Source organism: Eubalaena glacialis, chromosome 5 (genome assembly GCF_028564815.1).
Source record: "Eubalaena glacialis isolate mEubGla1 chromosome 5, mEubGla1.1.hap2.+ XY, whole genome shotgun sequence".
In the NCBI taxonomy this organism is placed as follows: domain Eukaryota; kingdom Metazoa; phylum Chordata; class Mammalia; order Artiodactyla; family Balaenidae; genus Eubalaena; species Eubalaena glacialis.
Window position 1 is genome coordinate 10,385,659 of NC_083720.1, and position 18,886 is coordinate 10,404,544.

Genomic DNA, 18,886 nt, shown 5'->3' on the forward strand with positions numbered 1-18,886 from the left:
AATAAATTTCAGTGAGTACAAGATGGAATTTTAAAAAGGTAATGAGGGCTTCCCTGGTGGCGCAGTGGTTCAGAATCTGCCTGCCAGTGCAGGGAACACGTTCGAGCCCTGGGCTGGGAAGATCCCACATGCCACGGAGCAACTAAGCCCGTGAGCCACAACTACTGAGCCTGCGCGTCTGGAGCCTGTGCTCCGCAACGGGAGAGGCCGCGACAGTAAGAGGCCCGCGCACCGCGATGAAGAGTGGCCCCCCGCTCGCCGCAACTAGAGGAAGCCCTCGCACGGAAACGAAGACCCAACACAGCCAAAAATAAATTAATTAATTAAAAAAAAAAAAAGAAAAAGTAATGAATTTAACTTCTGATAAATTAGATATTTTACATAATTTCTTATAATATAAATTTGGGATATTCAAACAAAGAATTATGTCAAGGTAATATATATATATATATATGAAATAGCAATTTCCATAAAATTTCCATATGAATTTCATAATTTAAAAAGTCACTAATTCCAATAATGAAACTATACAAAATATTTAAAACATCTGAAATAAAAACTATTTTAAAACATTTCATTTGAAGCATTTTTGCTATGCAACATTTAACTATGAACTATTAAAATTTATAAAATATTTCACAATTAGAGAAAAGAAGAGAATCTCAATTTTCTTGAGCTTTATTTTAATAAATATTATGATAAAAGTTTGTATTTTCCACAAGGGGGATATAAAATACTTTTTAAAGCTTTTTGGACTTTTTTATTAAAAAGCTTCTAATAGATCTTTTATCCAATTGAAAGATTTTAAGTGTCTTAGATCCAAAAAAAAAAAAAAAAGAAGAGGAGGTGGGAGAAATGGGTGAAGGGGGTATTTTTTAAAAATCCAATTCACAAGAGATTAACAACCCCGTCAAATATTAATAAACATCAATAAATAATTCTAGGAACAATGAAAAAGTTTTAAATCACAGCAAAACACAATTGTGGGAGCTAGTATATTAGCCAGGGTTCTCCACAGAAATAGAACAAAAAGGAGATACGTATATACAGAGAGACAGAGAGGAATTTATTATAGGAATTGACTCATGCAATTATGGAGGCTGAGACCTTCCATGATTTACCACCTGCAAACTGTAGAACCAGGAAAGCCAGTGTTGTAATTCAGTCTGAGTCAGAAGGCCTGAGAATCAGGAGTGCCAATGTTCAAGGTCAGGACAAGATGGATGCCCAGTTCAACCAGAGAGAAAATTTGCCCTTATTCCATCTTTTTGTTCTCTTCAGGCCCTAGAAAAATTGGATGATGTTAACCTGCATTGGTAAGGGTGTTATTGTTTACTCAGGCTAGCAACTCAAATGCTAATCTCCTCTGGAAACACCTTTACAGACATACCCAGAAATAATGTTTTACCAACTACCTGGGCATCCCTTAGCCCAGTCAAGTTAACATGAAGTTAACCATCACCTCCAGCGCATAATCTCAACCCTTAAACTGTGTGTTTTAGAATTCACAGAGGCTGGGAGAAGAATGACTTTTGACCAATATGTAAGTATTACTTTAAAAGATATAATTTGAAGAGAAATTCAAGCCACCTAAAACATTATACCAATTTATTTGCCATAGTACACAATACATGGGCCTGACTTGCATCTCTATAATGCAAAAATGAAAATTTAAATTACTAAGAGTCTCATGAAAACAACTCTTGAAACTTAATACTCCAGGGTCATTAAAAGAAAAACTGGGGGTATCCCTGGTGGTGCAGTGGTTAAGAATCCGCCTGCCAATGCAGGGGACACAGGTTCGAGCCCTGGTCCGGGAAGATCCCACATGCCGTGGAGCAACTAAGCCCGTGCGCCACAACTACTGAGGCTGTGCTCTAGAGCCCGCGAGCCACAACTACTGAAGCCCGCGCACCTAGAGCCCGTGCTCCACAACAAAACCACAATGAGAAGCCCGCGCACCGCAACAAAGAGTAGCCCCTGCTCGCTGCAACTAAAGAAAGCCCGCGCGGAGCAACAAAGACGCAACACAGCCAAAAATAAATAAATAAATAAATAAATAAATTTATTTTTAAAAAAAAGAAAAGAAAAACTGGGTCTTTACTAGGGAAAGAAAGAATTTATTAACTACTAATTTTTTTCATTTGATATTATCATTTATAATAAATTAATAATTTAGCATTCTAATTTTAATATGACTTTCACAAAAATTACTTTACCAAGGCAGCAGAATTATGGAAGTAGTACTAGATATGAATTTAAAAGAACTATTCTTAGAGTCTTTTCTTCCATTTTACAGGTCTGTGGCATTGGGCAAGATACTTAAGCTCTCTGATCTTTAGTTTCTTCACATGTAAAATGGGGTAAGAAAATAACATATATTTCATAAGGTCAATTTAGGTAGATTTACTTAGGCCAGGAAATAGATATTTGTTAAGTGAGAATTCTGTAAACTCTGAATATATTAAAACTGAAAAACGTAAAAACCATTGGATTAACAAGATTCCACACATATAAAAGATAAAAGCAGGATGGTCTGCTGTTAGATATATTACTCTAATTCCTACTGAATTAATATGAAGTATACATAACATAGAAATATAATCAATTTATTTACTCAATCAACCTACATATGCCATAAATTAATTATTATATTATAGCTGATTCAACTTTTAAATCTAGTTAAGGACATGACCACGGTCATCACCACAGTGGCCATTAAGTACAGTTCTCTATCAAAATGGGAAAAATTATTTTGGTTTAAATTAGTAAATATCTGAACATTTCCAGGATTGACTGAGCAAAATTTCATAATCATTCACTATATCACTTAAATGATGCACTAGAGTCCTTAATTAAACCCAGATATTTCTTTGTTTTTCACCCCAACCAGTGCATTCTATTGTCTGTATAATCTAGATATAAGAAGTGAAGCTGAAATATTGATTCCAGTGAGCTAAGAAGGCCAATGTAAAACCAGTGAAAATTTTTTAAACATTTTTTTCTTGTATAGTTTTGTGTATAGTGACCAATAAATTATACAGTATATCTAATTAAACTGCAAACTATGAACAAATTAAAATATATATGTTTGTAATGAATTACTTTTGTTCTTCACACAGTTTATGACTTTAATGTTAATAGACAAGACTTGTAAACTTTCATTCATGTTCATGGCCAAGATATTAAAATACATATAAAGTTATGGATTTCAATACTTTAGTCGTATATTCGCAGCCCCAAAGACCTAGATGTATATGAAACGTAACAGCAGGAAACAGGTTGAAAGCATTTGTTTTTAAAATACTCTACACTAAAAGGTATATATTTATGGAGACTCATCACGATACAATCTAATGATCTAATTTCCAAGGAAATTTCCTTTTAAGGAAGGCATATTTTATTATGAATTTCCTTAGCAATTTAGTAAGCAAATTTCCTTGACTACTGCCCAATGATATTATTTTATATTAAATTTCTTTACATGTCAAAATAGTTTATTGAAAGTTTCTGATTTGTAAGTACATTAAAATGTGCATATATTAACACAGATTTAGGCATATTATGGGCTTCTAAATTATTATGTGGAGTTATATAAAGATCAAATATTCAATATTTTATATTAAATATAACATAATTGTGTTCAATATTCTACATAGACTAGGCTAAAAGTAAATATGAAATTCAGCATTGCATTATGTATCTTAAAAACTATACTGGAACCATGTTTGCATTCTCAAGAAAACTCCATTTTAAGTGTTGGGAATTTATAATATATTCTCTCTCTTCCCTGTTTCATAGTAATTTTAGTACTTCCATAGTTGATTCAGTAGTCAACATGAGCTTATCAAAAACAAGTTTCACCAACTTGCATTCACTTTGTTTTCAGATGGGGTTTCTAGTTTATAATCAGAAGGAAGTCTTTTCTATAGTAGATCTTTTTTTCTAGAAATAAAGTACAAACTGGCTAGCTATTTGTCAGAATTCTGTAGGGATTCTGGGAGTAGATAGAAGAGTTGATTGATTCCTCTGTGTGGCCTCTTTCAACTCATAATATCTGATCACATTTTTTCAGCTCTATACACTAGTATTATTCGGTTCTAGGACAAGAGCTGCAGTGGCTGTGTCACTTGTTCAGTGATATGACTTCAACTTAAGTGCCTAGCACTATAGTCCTGTTTTTCCACTAATGTCCTAATATGGTTTTGTATCCCACTTGATTACTTGACACAGATTAATAATATGCACTAAACTTTGAACTTAACTCTAGAATCAAGCCAACATAAACTTGTCATATATAGAGAGAAACAAAATATGTGATAAAATCTTTACTGAGAGCACAGCTGACCCTTCCTATCCTGTCTTGCCCTTGGTCCTCAGTATTCTGTATACTGTCTTCTCCAGACATTCATAGGGTGTTCAATTATTTCCATAGTCTATAAAATATTTATCTTCTGTCTAAATCTTACTAAACATCTATTGTCATGTTCCCATGTACATTTATGGATCATTTTACCTTCAAAACTTATGCTCCTTATGACAGCAAAAGTCACTGTTCATTAAGGTATAAACTTTGGGATCGCTGTCTCCATGCTCTTAACTCCTAACACAGTTATTAATTTCTATCAATTTTACCTCCCAAATTTCTCCCAATGTTATTGAATTTTCCCAGTGTCTGTTGTTGCTGTCTTACTCTGGCCACCACCTCACCTATCTTACAGAAACAACCTCAAATTGGTCTCCCTAGACTTGGTAGTTACGTTAAACCCACCATTCAATCCATCCTTCACCCAGTCGCCAAACTTATTTTACCAATCTCTTACTTAAACCCTTTAATTATTCTGATTTAACTCCAAACTTCTTGCTTTACAAGTTGCTCATAGTCAAGAACCAGTTTTGGATGGAATAAAGGAGGGATGAAGGGCAGTAGGAAGCGAGGGAAGGAGGAAGGGGGAAAAAAAAGAATGACTAAAGTAAAAAGAAAATAAGAAAGTAACATTTTAATCAAATAAGAAGTGCTTAGCTGAGTTATCAACCTATGCTTCATTTGTAAGAATTAATTCATTTCTAGTAACAACAGTATTACATTTAATAAAAAGACATATTTTCATCTTCCTTAGTATTGCATGCTAGGAATGACCATCAGTGACATTTTTCAATATGTGAAAGTTATAGTCAGGTTTTTACTTTTTCTTCTTTTCTATTTTTAGTTCTTAAAATCATGATGTGCTACTCATTGGAAGAAAAAACTCATTGGGAGAAAAAAAAATACCCCAGGTGATAAAATTACAATTGTAATAGAAAAATAGAAAACAAGCTACTTGATATATTTTTCTTAGTAACACTACAACTTATAACATTTTAAAACTTTGTTATTTTAAGTGCTATCATCAGGTATTTAATTGAACAGAGCTGACAAAATATTAAAACGTAATATATCTGCTCATTTGTTCAATATTTTTACTAACTCAATGAGATTCATATGCAGGCTACGAATTTACTGCATGATTCATTATTTCAGAACACTATTTAATTTGAAAATCTCAGAGCTAAGGTGTTGATAGTCTGTATAAACACATAAGTTAAATTATCTTGCTAATATGAAATTCAGAAGTTAGACTCAGAACGTAAGACACAAAGGATGGAAAAGCTAGTTAGAAAATATTCAGAAAGGCTGTGATTTACAAAAGGAGAGAGAGAAAAATTCCTGCAATATCCTTATTTCAACTTGTTTTCAAATGCAGATCCCAGGTCAGTATTTGAGGTGAACAATCTTTTATTCACATGATAAATATTGAATCAGTATTTGATATCAGAGCTTAGTAATTCTTTGTGACAAAACTGTGAATTTAATTTGAAAAAAATATATAGTATATCATTCTCTCAGCAATAAAGATGTTAGCTAAACGGTCATTTAAAAGTCATCATGGGCACTGTGAGAATATCAGTATAAATTCCAGAAAGATGAGACGTAATTGTGAAAACTTTTTTATTCAACTACAAGTGGGATAACACTAATTTGATATGTTCTTAAGCAAAAAGGGAATTTCACAAAACCGTCTTCCCCCTTCTTCTCTCCTTCCCTCCCCCCACTTCTTCCATCATTCTGTTCATCTTTCTCTCCTGCATCCCTCGCCCCCTTCCCCACCCCCTTTTGCTCTTACTACTCTCCTTTGTCTGTCATTTCTAGATGTTCCTTCTTTTTATGCAGACTAGCTTCATCAACATGGCACGAACCAGGACTATCAATAACTCTAGTTCCTCATATCACTGCTACCAGGAAGTACAGGTCACTATCCTGGGAAAGGGTGCTGATTTGCCCAGTTTGAGTCAGATGTTCAGGCCTGGGCTAAGCAACTGTGCTTGGGGGTGGGACTAATGACTACCTTAGCTTCCAAGCTTTCCTCTACTTAAGCCCAAGACAGCAGAGAATTCTAAGGTAAAATCTCCCATCTAAACCACATGTTTGAGAGAATTTTCCAGATTCAGAGGGTGATGTTTTTTGACACAAAAACTATAGATGGGCTTTCACAAGATGTTCTGGATTATATGGGAACTGAAGGAGGTGAAGATAAACTGATGACATTTTTTCTGAGGGATATTTTCTAAAGGTATATAACAATGTCAATATATCAAGGGAAGAACCAAGGCTATTTCTCTGTGAAGGGATCTAAAATCAACTAGAATTAGTCAATACATCCATTTAAAGCTTTTTATAAAAGCTACTTCCTTCTTGTTCCCTTTGTACTGTCCTGACAGCAAGCTATTATACTTTGGCAAATTTACTTTCTGGCATTCATAGGGGAGTTACACACAATCGAAGAGCAGAAGGTCATGTTCATCCCTGTTCTAGGGGAAACTGAAAGCAAATAAACAGGCTTTCCAGGGCATAATGCCTCACAAATCCATTTCTGGTCTGGGAGTAAGCCCAGAGTAGAGGAATGGATATTTGGGCTGCCGTTTTGTCCACTTCCATCTCAAAAGTTTGCTTACTTTTCATGATTCATGATAATATCAATATTCTCATGGTGCCTTAATTTTAGATCCAAAGATTCACTTCCTTTTTTTATTTCCATTGAATTACCTAGTATTATCAATACTGAAAACATTTTGAGCTTCTATAATTTTCTAGATATTATGCTTAAATTTTCTCATTAAAGTTTTCTTAATCATGACAATGGATCTGTTAGTCAGCTCTTTTTATTCTCATTTTTGAAGTAAGAAAACAAGGAAGACAGGTTGAAGAAATTCTCCAGGGTCACATAACCAGGAAACGTGTGTGAGTTTCAGCCACAGCTATGACTGACACTGTTGTCCATCATTCTTTTTTTTTTTAATAGATCTTTATTGGAGTATAATTGCTTCACAATACCGTGTTAGTTTCTGTTGTACAACGTGAATCAGTTATATGCATACATGTATCCCCATATCTCCTCCCTCTTGCGTCTCCCTCCCACCCTCCCTATCCTACCTCTCTAGGTGGTCACAAAGCATCGAGCTGATCTCCCTGTGCTATGCAGCTGCTTCCCACTAGCTATGTATTTTACATTTGGTAGTGTATATATGTTCATGCCACTCTCTCAGTTCGTCCCAGCTTCCCCCTCCTCCGCTGTGTCCTCAAGTCCATTCTCTGTGTCTACGTCTTTATTCCTGCCTTGCCACTAGGTTCATCAGTACCATTATTTATTTTATTTTTTTTTAGATTCCATATGTATGTGTTAGCATATGGTATTTGTTTTTCTCTTTCTGACTTCATGCTGTATGACAGACTCTAAGTCCACCCACCTCACTACAAATAACTCAGTTTCGTTTCTTTTTATGGCTGAGTAATATTGCATTGTATATATGTGCCACATCTTCTTTATCCATTCATCTGTCGATGGACATTTAGGTTGCTTCCATGTCCTAGCTGTTGTAAATAGTGCTGCAATGAACATTATGGTACATATCTCTTTTTGAATTATGGTTTTCTCAGGGTATATGCCCAGTAGTGGGATTTCTGGGTCATATAGTAGTTCTATTTTTGGGTTTTTAACGAAACTCCATACTGCTCTCCATAGTGGTTGTATCAGTTTACATTCCCACCAACAGTGCAGAAGGGTTCACACCCTTTCCAGCATTTATTGTTCCTAGATTTTTTGATGATGGCCATTCTTACCGGTGTGAAGTGATACCTCATTATAGTTATGATTTGCATTTCTCTAATAATTAGTGATGTTGAGCATCTTTTCATGTGCCTCTTGGCCATCTGTATGTCTTCCTTGGTGAAATGTCTATTTAGGTCTTCCACCCATTTTTGGATTGAATTGTTTGTTTTTTTGATATTGAGCTCCATGAGCTGTTTGTATATTTTGGAGATTAATCCTTTGTCAGTTGTTTCATTTGCAAATATTTTCTCCCATTCTGAGGGTTGTCTTTTCGTCTTGTTTATGGTTTCCTTTGCTGTGCAAAAGCTTTGAAGTTTAATTAGGTCCCATTTGTTTATTTTTGTTTTTATTTCCATTACTCTAGGAGGTGGGTCAAAAAAGATCTTGCTGTGGTTTATGTCAAAGAGTGTTTTTCCTATGTTTTCCTCTAAGAGTTTTATAGTGTCTGCTCTTACATTTAGGTCTTTAATCCATTCGGAGTTTATTTTTGTGTATGGTGTTAGGCAGTGTTCTAATTTCATTCTTTTACATGTAGCTGTCCAGTTTTCCCGGCACCACTTATTGTCATCTACTACAGCATTCAAATACTTCTCAAATACATTGCTATTGTCCACTGTACTAATTCCAGTTTTATTACCTGATGCTTAGATATTCCCAATAGTCTTCCGCAGGTCTCTCCTTACTTCAGTCTTTCCTTCAGATCCCTGCCATATCAGTGTTCTTCCACATCATTGCAAAATGGCACTTATCCTCAAAAACCTTCAGGACCAAATGATATAACTTACATACCATTTTCTTATACATTCCTGATGAAGGCTAAGTATCCAATGTAATCTTTAATAGAATGAATACTGGTTATCAATTGCAACACAATCTAATCCAAATAACCCCCAATTCTACTCTATCTTTAACTAAATGGGCACTTATTTATGGCCCCCGTTGAATATCAATCAACATCTTTGTGCTGCCTGATCTGTGTCAGTCAGAAATCATTGGCTCTACTTTTCAGCTCCTATCAACTCACTTGACACTCCAGGTGCCATCTGAGAGTTTTATATTTATCCTTTCTATGACTGTTTGGCCATGTACTTGAGACTTGAGGTTAGGTACGGTCTTCAACTTTTTGTATACCAAAGAACACCTAACAATTGCTTTGGCTATAGATCGTCAAAAACAAAAAACAAAAAACTTACTTTCTCTTAGTTGCTTGTGATCGTATTTAATTAATTATAGGTAATGTCATAGTGGGATTAAAATATTCTCAAGTAATCATTTTAGTTTTCTAGCTAAGGTTTTACCACCTACCTGCTCAGTGATTTTTTTTTAATTGCAAGGAATGTGAGAGATGAATTCAACTTGGGGAAGGAGAAGGCTATGATGACATAGAGGTTGTCTCCACCAGACGTAAAGGAAAAGTAAAATAGAGCACGCCTGTTCCTAGAAGGACAGAAAGAGAATGGGGGGATAGTTGTAGGGAATTCATATTATCAGGCAAATATGTTCCTGTTCCTATCCTCCATGACAAAGTCCTAGAAAGTGAGATGTTACATAATTTGGAATAGAAAGGTCAGAGACTGTACCCTTATTAACTTCTGGAATTTTGTGTGAGTTGTCCACTAAGCAAGCATTCCCAAATTAAGCCAGAAGGTCTAAAACAAACTAAAAATGATGGCATGACATGGCAGGCTGAGAGAGAACCAGAGTAGTACTCCAGAAGTTTTTACAAGTTCTATTCATCAGGAAAATGAACCTCAAATTTCCAGCATACCTCAAGGCTGAGTTGAGATCCATAGGTGTGTCATGAAAGGAGAGAGATGACCTTACCCTAAAGGGTGATAATCGATGGACATCCTAACAGAGGTCCCAGGTGGAGGACCTGGCTGAAACTCAAGAAGAGTCTGCCAAGTCTGTGTGATTAAAACTGGGTTTGGCAGGGAAAAGCACTGGGCACTCACCCAACAAGAGAATGGAAAATTTCATCTGTGGTCATCTTGACAGATACAAGTACAAGCAATTTGGAGACCACTCAAGCCAACAATCTTGCAGCTGAGTCCAACTGAAGGTCAAAGAAAAAAGTTCTATATTATGTTATGGAGTCTCCTCCTCCATCCAGGGGTTACAGAAACTTTCACACTCAAATGCCTTCTGGAATAGGGAGAGAGAGAAGGAGGTGGCTATAAAGAGACTGGTTAAAATAGAGAAAAACTGCCTCAAATAATAACAGATCAGGATACCTTAACCAGAAAGTTTAAGAATCCCTTCACTCCAACAATGAAGGAGAGGGATTCTTGAGAGTAGGTTTAGAAAATGTATAACAAATAATAAGTAATTTTTTCCTTCCCATTTAAGTAAAGAGTATCAAATTTTGGATCCTGATGCAGTTTAAATCATGCCTATAAGGGATAAGTATTTAAGCATTTTTGTCAAATTTTCTAAGCCAAAATTGGAGGAAAAAATGTGAATAGACTCTTTGGCAGAGACTGGTATATTCTACCCCAATATCTACTCTCTCCTACTGCTTTAGAAATAAAAACCTCTAAGTATTTTAGCTAAGCACATAGTCATTCAAAATGAATACTGTAATTCCTGGTAACCACCTTACCAGGAGATATGATTAAATTCTGGACAGTGAAATATGTGAATTGTTGAGTGACATCTTCTGGAAAAAATCCTTTACCCTCAGTGAAAACCCCTAACCCTCAGTATACCAGGAAACACATCACCAGTTACCACCTGACTCCAAAGGTCCTTTTGAATTTTTATAAAATCATTTTATGAATAATGTAGATTAATAATGAAGGGATAGTAAAAAAATTCTTTATTAGAAATTTTAATAAAAAAATAAGTATAATACACAACATTGTAAATCAACTATACTTGAATAAAATAAATTTTTTAAAACTTAAAAAAAATAAGTATAGTAAACCTCTTTGTATAAGGTATATTTTGGAGCACAAATGTCATGAAGGCTGAAAGAACACTGCCATTATTCCTTGCAGCAAAAGAGGATGGTCCAATTCTTTTAGAAATGTATTGTATGATGAAGTCCTTTCTGCTGAATGACTTCCTGGATGAGGATATCATATATATTTTATTTACTAAGAAATATATATTTTACAAATTGATTCTTGAGTTTGAGGAAATTTAACTAGGACATTGTAGTCTGAAAACTCATAGTATGAGATTGCATTTATAGGGTCAATTTCACTGTCATTGTTAGAGTCTAGGATAGTGCTGTCTAATAAAATCATGTGAGCCAAATGTGTGATTTTAAAATTTCTTACAGTCACATTGAAAATGTAAAAAAAAATGGGTGAAACTAATTTTTTAATTAATTTTTATTGGAGTATAGCTGGTTTCCAATGTTGTGTTAGTTTATGCTGTACAGCAAAGTGAATCAGTTATAATATACTGATTCCATTAATTCCACTGATTCCACTAATCAGTTATCCACTCTTTTTAGATTCTTTTCCCATATAGGTCATTACAGAGTATTGAGTAGAGTTCCCTGTGCTTATTAGTTATCAATTTTATACATAGTAGTGTGTATATGTCAATCCCAATCTTCCAATTTATCCCTCCCCCAAAGCTATTTTTAATAACATATTTTATTTAATTTAATACATGCAAAATATTAATATTATCATTCCAAAATGAAATAAATATAAATTATGAGATATTTTGCTTTCTTTTTTCTCATACAAAGTTTTCAAAACATGGTGTGTAGTTTATGCTTAATAAACATTCTAATTTGAGCACATTTCAGGGGCTCACTAGCCACATGCGGCTATTAGTGGCTACCGTATTGGACAGTGTAGTTCTAGACAATTATATGTCTTCTTGTATTTATATTCTAATAGTTACAAAACATCTAACCTCACCAGTTTTCTTCTCTTTGCCATTATGCGTGGAAAATGAGAAACTCCGAATTCTCAGTTGTGTTCAATGAAAGCTAAAAGCAGACTATCAATTAGTTTTCTTTGTACCTTCTTGAAATAATAATGCAATATCTGGAGCAACTGAATAACCTGGTGACATTAGCATCTCTTCATATGAGTATTTTTTTAGCATGGTTTAGAATACCTGATGAGTGATGAAATAATTTCTAAGATGATCAGAGCAAAAAGTTTCAAGACATCAAAAAATAATTTAAGAACCCATAATGTATTTGAGATTTATAAGAGGATCCAATGAACCCATAAAAGTAATTGTAAGATACAATGAATTTTATTTTAATACTAAAAAAAAAGAAAAGTTTAAGATAATTTTCTCTGGTCTTCAGAAGACTCCTGAGAAAATCATAACATATTAAACATGAAAAATAATTAGACATGTTCAAAAATAGAAACAAAAACTAAAATTGAGTACATTGCACATTAATAGTATACTGAGGTTTAAAGACATATGGTGGACCAACTTGCCACTTTGTCTTTGTCCATTCATTATTCAGCTTCCTAGAATGTGATGTAATTTCAGACAATACAGCAGTCATCTTGGCCCAGAAGCACAAAGTACTCACACTCAGAAATATCACAATTGTTAGGTGAAAGAATCTGTTTACTAAACCAGGAGCTACCTCCCGACTTTTTAACGTGAGAGATGTATTTGGCAGTTGCCCTCAATAGGGCCTTCTTACAGAATTGTGCACCAATAGGATTATACCCGTGTTTTTAATACTAACCCACCACTCAAAGAGACTTTCGCATAGGACAATAATAAAGTCAATCCTGAATTACACTGAAAAAAACTCTTATTTATTAAAAATATCCTTCATCCAAGTTCAATTTTCTTCTCCTTTCCTCCCTGTGCTTGTTTAATTAATCCAGACAATTCAAACACCAATCAAGGTTTTTTTCATTTTTAAGGCTACACTGATGTTGAAGTGATGAGAACTGGTGAATAATAATTATCATATAAAGCACAATTTATTGTAAAAATATGGACAGATTTTTGAATAGGTGAAATTTCTATCAGTATGTTTATTGCCATCTCCAAAATAGTGCTAGCTCATTCAAACAGGACTACTGTTGTTACAATATGATGTTTACCCTTTGATTTTTTTTTATGCTTTCTTAAGTCTGGGCACTGTATTATCTATATTTGTTTCACAGTTGAGTATGAATAAAACATCAGAAACTAAGTTATATGTTCAGGTAATATAAAATTGGCTTGACATCTTTGTAAATATCATCAAATCTAGCAGAAAAACACATTTTCTTCATTTCCTAACCAGAAGGTGGTTTCTTTTGAAATGAATAGGTCAAGAAGCAAATTGTACGCATTTTAAAATATGGATATAGGAAACTACAAAGAAGAAAGAGAGCATGTAGGTCAGGTTAATGATCCTTTGCTTATCACAACCTGACCAAAATCTATAAATGTTAAAATATTTTTATGTTATTTCCTAAAGTATTTCAAGTATTTGAAAGCTTGGCACAGAAATGCTATTTTATACTACTTTTTTCTAAACACTCTGCCCTATTTTCCTTTTGGTGTTAACATATCTAAGGAAATATGTAAACATTGGGTTTACGACTGCAGGGGCTTATAGGAAAAGAATTATGATGACTAAGTCCAGAAAAAAAAAGATTTTTGGGGTGAAATGAAAGATGAAATGAATTTTTCTTAAAGAGAAACAATAACCAGAAGCATCGTGCTTTTTTTTTTTAATCAAACACATTTTGTCTTAGTAACTTTTTAGCACTAAATGAGATTAAAGGTGAAATTCATAAATAAGTTAGGATTTTGAGTTTTCATGTTTTCATGTTGTGATTATTCATTTCTAGTACCTGAAAAATACATGAACCAATACCATTCTTTCATCTTAAAACTAGATCTACTTCTGAACAGACTCTACACTTTGAATTAATTTATTGGAAATTAAGAGGCATAGCAACAAACACAGGAGACAACAACTGCATTCTGAGTTCTACTCTGACCTTTATCTTTCAAAACAGTAACTCTCCAAAATTTCTGAAAGGTTAACTAATCTCTTAAAAGGTCACCTGTCTTTAAACTAGGTACAGTATATAAATGCTTTTCTGCTATCCTGGAGCAATTCATCAATAACTCATTAAAATAGCACTGTTTCTTTCTTGAAGTTTTTACTTTCTTGAAAGGCTATTTCCTCTTGGTCAATATAACATTTAATGTATGTCATAATTTATGAAAATATGATTATATAAGACTATTACAGTGCTGTTCAATTAATTAAAACTATTTATTGAGTACCTAGTATATGCCAGGCACAGATCTAGGTGCTAAGGAAAGAAGGCAAAGAAAAAGTCATAAATCAAAAGAAGCATTTGTTATGATGTGTGTTTATGTATAGTAAGTATGGTTATATCAGCATGTGGTATTTAAGCCAATATGATGGCTCATAAACCCTTTGAAAGATAATATACTTACTTTAATACTGATAAAACTGATGTAAACATTTTCAAAACTATTTTTTCTAACTCGTTTGGGAGTCTATCCTTAATGTTAAATATCAATTAAAGCAAAATTTTGTCCTTGGAGGTACAATTGGGTATTTTAATGTGATCAAAAAGCATTAAAAGCATAATAGGTTGTATAAGGTACCTATGATAGGTAAAAAGGGTTCCTATTTGCAGATAAGGATACGATTCCAAAGTAATGACACAGAATTTGCTTCTATATTCTGCAAATTGATCCAAAAGATATGTTGTTGATATTCTGAGGAGAAAAAGAAATCGTTTTTGTAGAATCTTTATTGTTTAAAAATGAATCTCACTAAATCCCACTAATATGTATTACCTACTCATTAATTAAGGCCCCAAATGTCATTCTACTCAGAAGGGCAATGATACGCTTTATGAAGAAAGATTTTTTTTCCAAAGAAACAGCAATTTGTCCATCCTTTGGATGAACAATTGTAGTTGATAATAAAAGTGCAAAAGCAATTTAAAACCCATCTTGCTTAACAGTATTCTGGTTTCTGGCATTTATTAAATTCATGTTTTTCAAACGGTGGATTTGACATATATTACCTAGTTTTTCCTAAGCATAAAAGGTTATAAAACAGAAAATGCATCAATAAATATCAGATGTATAAATCACATGTAGTGGAGCCAAGAAGTGCTATATGAAACTTGTGTTTTGATTATGTTTATTTATGTGTCTCTATGTAGTCATAGGTGTTAGGCTGCAATGTAAATTGCATTTCTTATAAAGTTTTTGTTTTGAAAGACACTAAATTAGAACATTATGTGAAACAGTCTGAAAGTATCAAGAAGAAATAATGGCTGATTTTCATAAATGTATTTTAATTTCACATCCCTTACTTTTCCTGAAAATAAGCTGGAAGCTTTAGCATTCACTAAATTGGATATATAAAAGTTCATGTTGATTTGAAAAGAGAACTCAGAGTTGTGACTGAAGTTGTAGGAATACGAGAAAAACAAATGAAAGTTATTTAAAGGCACTTTCCTGTATGGGCGTTCAAAACGTAAAAGTTCATTCATTCCAACACACAACTTAGATACATTACTATGAAATTAACTTAAGTAAACAGTATACTCAGAATATCATTTACAATTACAGCTATGTTAGCTATCTAACAAGATTGTTTTAAATGAAATTTTACGTGTCAAATCTATGCTTTTAAAATATTATATGCACTTGGACTTCCAATTCAGTGTGGGAAATCGAGGCAATAGTCTTTGACGATGGTGTTTGCTATTACTGCCGTTTAAGTATCTAAATGAAATCCTGTGATATTTACTTAATTCCTTAAATTTGAATCCTCATTCTTGCTGAGGGTACCTTTGTGTCTCTATTGAAAGTTAAACGGGTTCTACTCTACTCGTATCTTAGTGCACATTTGTTGAAAAGGCAGAGTCCATTCGTTTCTCCCAACACCTGCCACACGCTGAACTGCAGTCCAAGAGAGCAAGGATGTACTTGTGTATATAAAGTATTCAGACAGTTTAAAGGACTGTGATAAAATAAATATCTTTGTATCCCCCATAGAGGTTAAGAAAGTGAAGATTTTTTCAGAATTGCCCTCCCTCACCAGCAACAAACAAGAGGTAATAACTAATGTGAATGTTGGGTTAATTAGCTTCTCCCTTTACAGAAAAATGAGTCACGTATGCTCTCCGATACAGATGAGGTTCCATTATGATTATGTTTAGCTTTATATAAATGGAAACATTCTGGGTAAAGTCTCGTATTGTCAATCACAATATATATATATACTATTGTGTATACAGTAGATGATATGATTTCCTGTCCAAATACTCTACTTTGTTTTTCTGGTTTTTTGTTTTTTATTAATTAATTTATTTTATTTATTTATTTTTGGCTGCATTGGGTCTTTGTTGCTGCGCGCGGGCTTTCTCTAGTTGTGGCGAGCGGGGGCTAGTCTTCGTTGCCGTGCGTGGGCTTCTCATTGTGGTGGCTTCTCTTGTTGTGGAGCACGGGCTCTAGGCGTGCAGGCTTCAGTAGTTGTGGCACATGGGCTCAGTAGTTGTGGCACACGGACTTAGTTGCTCCGCAGCATGTGGGATCTTCCCAGACCAGGGATCGAACCTGTGTCCCCTGAATTGGCATGCGGATTCTTAACCACTGCGCCACCAGGGAAGCCCCCAAATACTCTATTTTGATGGCACATTTATTTCTCTGTTGCTATTAGTTTTGACTACTATCAGTCAACAGCCCCTCCTATCCATTCCCACTTCTCTAAAGAATCTTTCTTGTCGTGACAGCAAAATCAGTGACGGGAAGGACATGCTCCCCTCCCTTTGGGGTGACCTCAGATTATGACTGACAGAAAGGACGCAAAGCTGGCCCACTTATGTAAATAGGAGGAAACACTGCAATGTGATTTATGCTCCAGAGCCCTCATCCTGTGGATCAGGCCAAGATTATGCCTCATCTAAGACTACAACTGTGTTCAACATTTCACTGCTACATTTATTCCCTTAAAGTCAATTTTTTTCCCAGATACACAGTACATCAAAAAGTCACTTTTACCCAAATCCGTGTCTCACATTCCACTTCATGGGAACCTAACCAAAAGCAGCTGGGATCAGAAAGATCCCAGGAGACTTGTCCTCCAGCCAAGATGCAGTAACAAGAAACAGATCTACTCTCCTACCTGAAATGGCTAAAAACTTGACAAAATATATGAAACATCAGTGTTCAAGACGTTAGACATTAGGCAATGAATGACATTAATTCCTGAGAGATGAGAGACAAGATGAACTCTACAATTGTCCTTGCAATTGTATTTTGAAGGCCATGGTAGGAGAGGTATCCAGGTGAAGCCATGTAGTCGCCCTGAGAAAAGGAGATGAAGCTGGGAATCCAGACAGACCAAGGAGGCTAAAGTCCACAGGAAGAAAGAATATCAGAGAAGAGAGAATGAGGAGCTTTTATATCTGCAGAGAGAAGCTCTTAAGTCTTCAGCACGTGCGTTTGAGGAAAATACCCAAGGTGGGGTCAAAGATTAATGGAAACATTACCTGTGTATTACATAGGGCTGAGAATAGTTCCTGTTCTTACCAGCCTCTTGAAGACATAGCAACAGAAATTACCAAAAATGAAAAACAAAGGAAAAACAAAGAAACAAATAAACAGATAATCAGTAAGGGCCAGGATATCTTCAAGTGACGTAATATCCATATAATCGCATTCCCCAGTGGGGAGGAGAAAGAGGTGGGAGAGAAAAATGTTTGAAGAAATAATGGCCAAAATTTTCCAAATTAGACTAAAACTAGAAAGCCACAGATCCAAGGAACTCAATACACTCCAAAATGAAACACAAAGAAACCTACACCAAGGCACATCAAAATCACTTAAAAACGGTTATAAAGAGCAAATCTTCAAATCAACCAAAGGGAAAAAAAGCTACATTTTTCTCAGAGAAAACTATAAGAATGATAGTATATTTTTTGTCAGAAATAAGGCATGCTAGAAGATAGGGAGTTGTAAGTTTAAAAAACAAAAAGGGCAAAAAGTATTTATCAAACATTCAAAGGCTGAAAGAATATATTGGCAAAGACCACCATAACTTCTTCAAGAAATGTTAATAGAAGTCCTCTGGGTAGAAGATAAATCAGACCATGGATTTCTCACATTTCTGTCCCTCCTGTGAATGAGGTGCTGGCACTGTCTGCCCATGGTCCTTAATCATCTTTTCAAAGATACTATATAGTGAACAACTTTGGAAGATAGAGTTCATATTTCTTTTTTGAGTGAGGCCCTAGAAGATAAAGATAATGTCTCCCTCTGGAGCAAATGACAGGCATGTTTGCTGCCCAATATAATAAAAACTGGATCCCTCTGGAGCAAAGGGAAGGCATGCTTACTGCCTATTGTAAATGATTCACGTACCCTAAGCTCAGACTTCCTCTGCTATAATGCAACTCAGTTTTTGGATGGCCCTCTTCACATTAACCTGTAGGAATTAGGGCCTGAGGAACTCATACAAACAGCTATTGCTGTTAGTAATCAACTGTCTTCTGTCTCTGACCCAAGACTCTGTCAGCAACCCTGAAACCGTGGCAAGCTAACATCTCAGCTTGAAAATAGGGCAAAATCAGACTCTTCACAGTTCCTGATGATTAAACACATGCATTGGTCATTTTTTGGTTCCTTAATATATAATGAGAATGTGTATACTTAGCAGTTGACCAAACATTCTCATTGGTTCCTTGACCTGTAGAGTAAGAGCTATTGTAGTGGAAATGACCAATTGGAGGTCCATAAACAGA

The 18,886-nt window shown here is 34.7% G+C and overlaps 1 pseudogene; it reads left to right on the forward strand.

Annotated features, from left to right (window-relative positions):
* The first annotated feature begins 1,093 nt into the window (after positions 1 to 1,093).
* LOC133091735 (large ribosomal subunit protein bL9m-like) overlaps positions 1,094 to 18,886 on the forward strand; it is a 35,667-nt pseudogene continuing 17,874 nt past the window's right edge.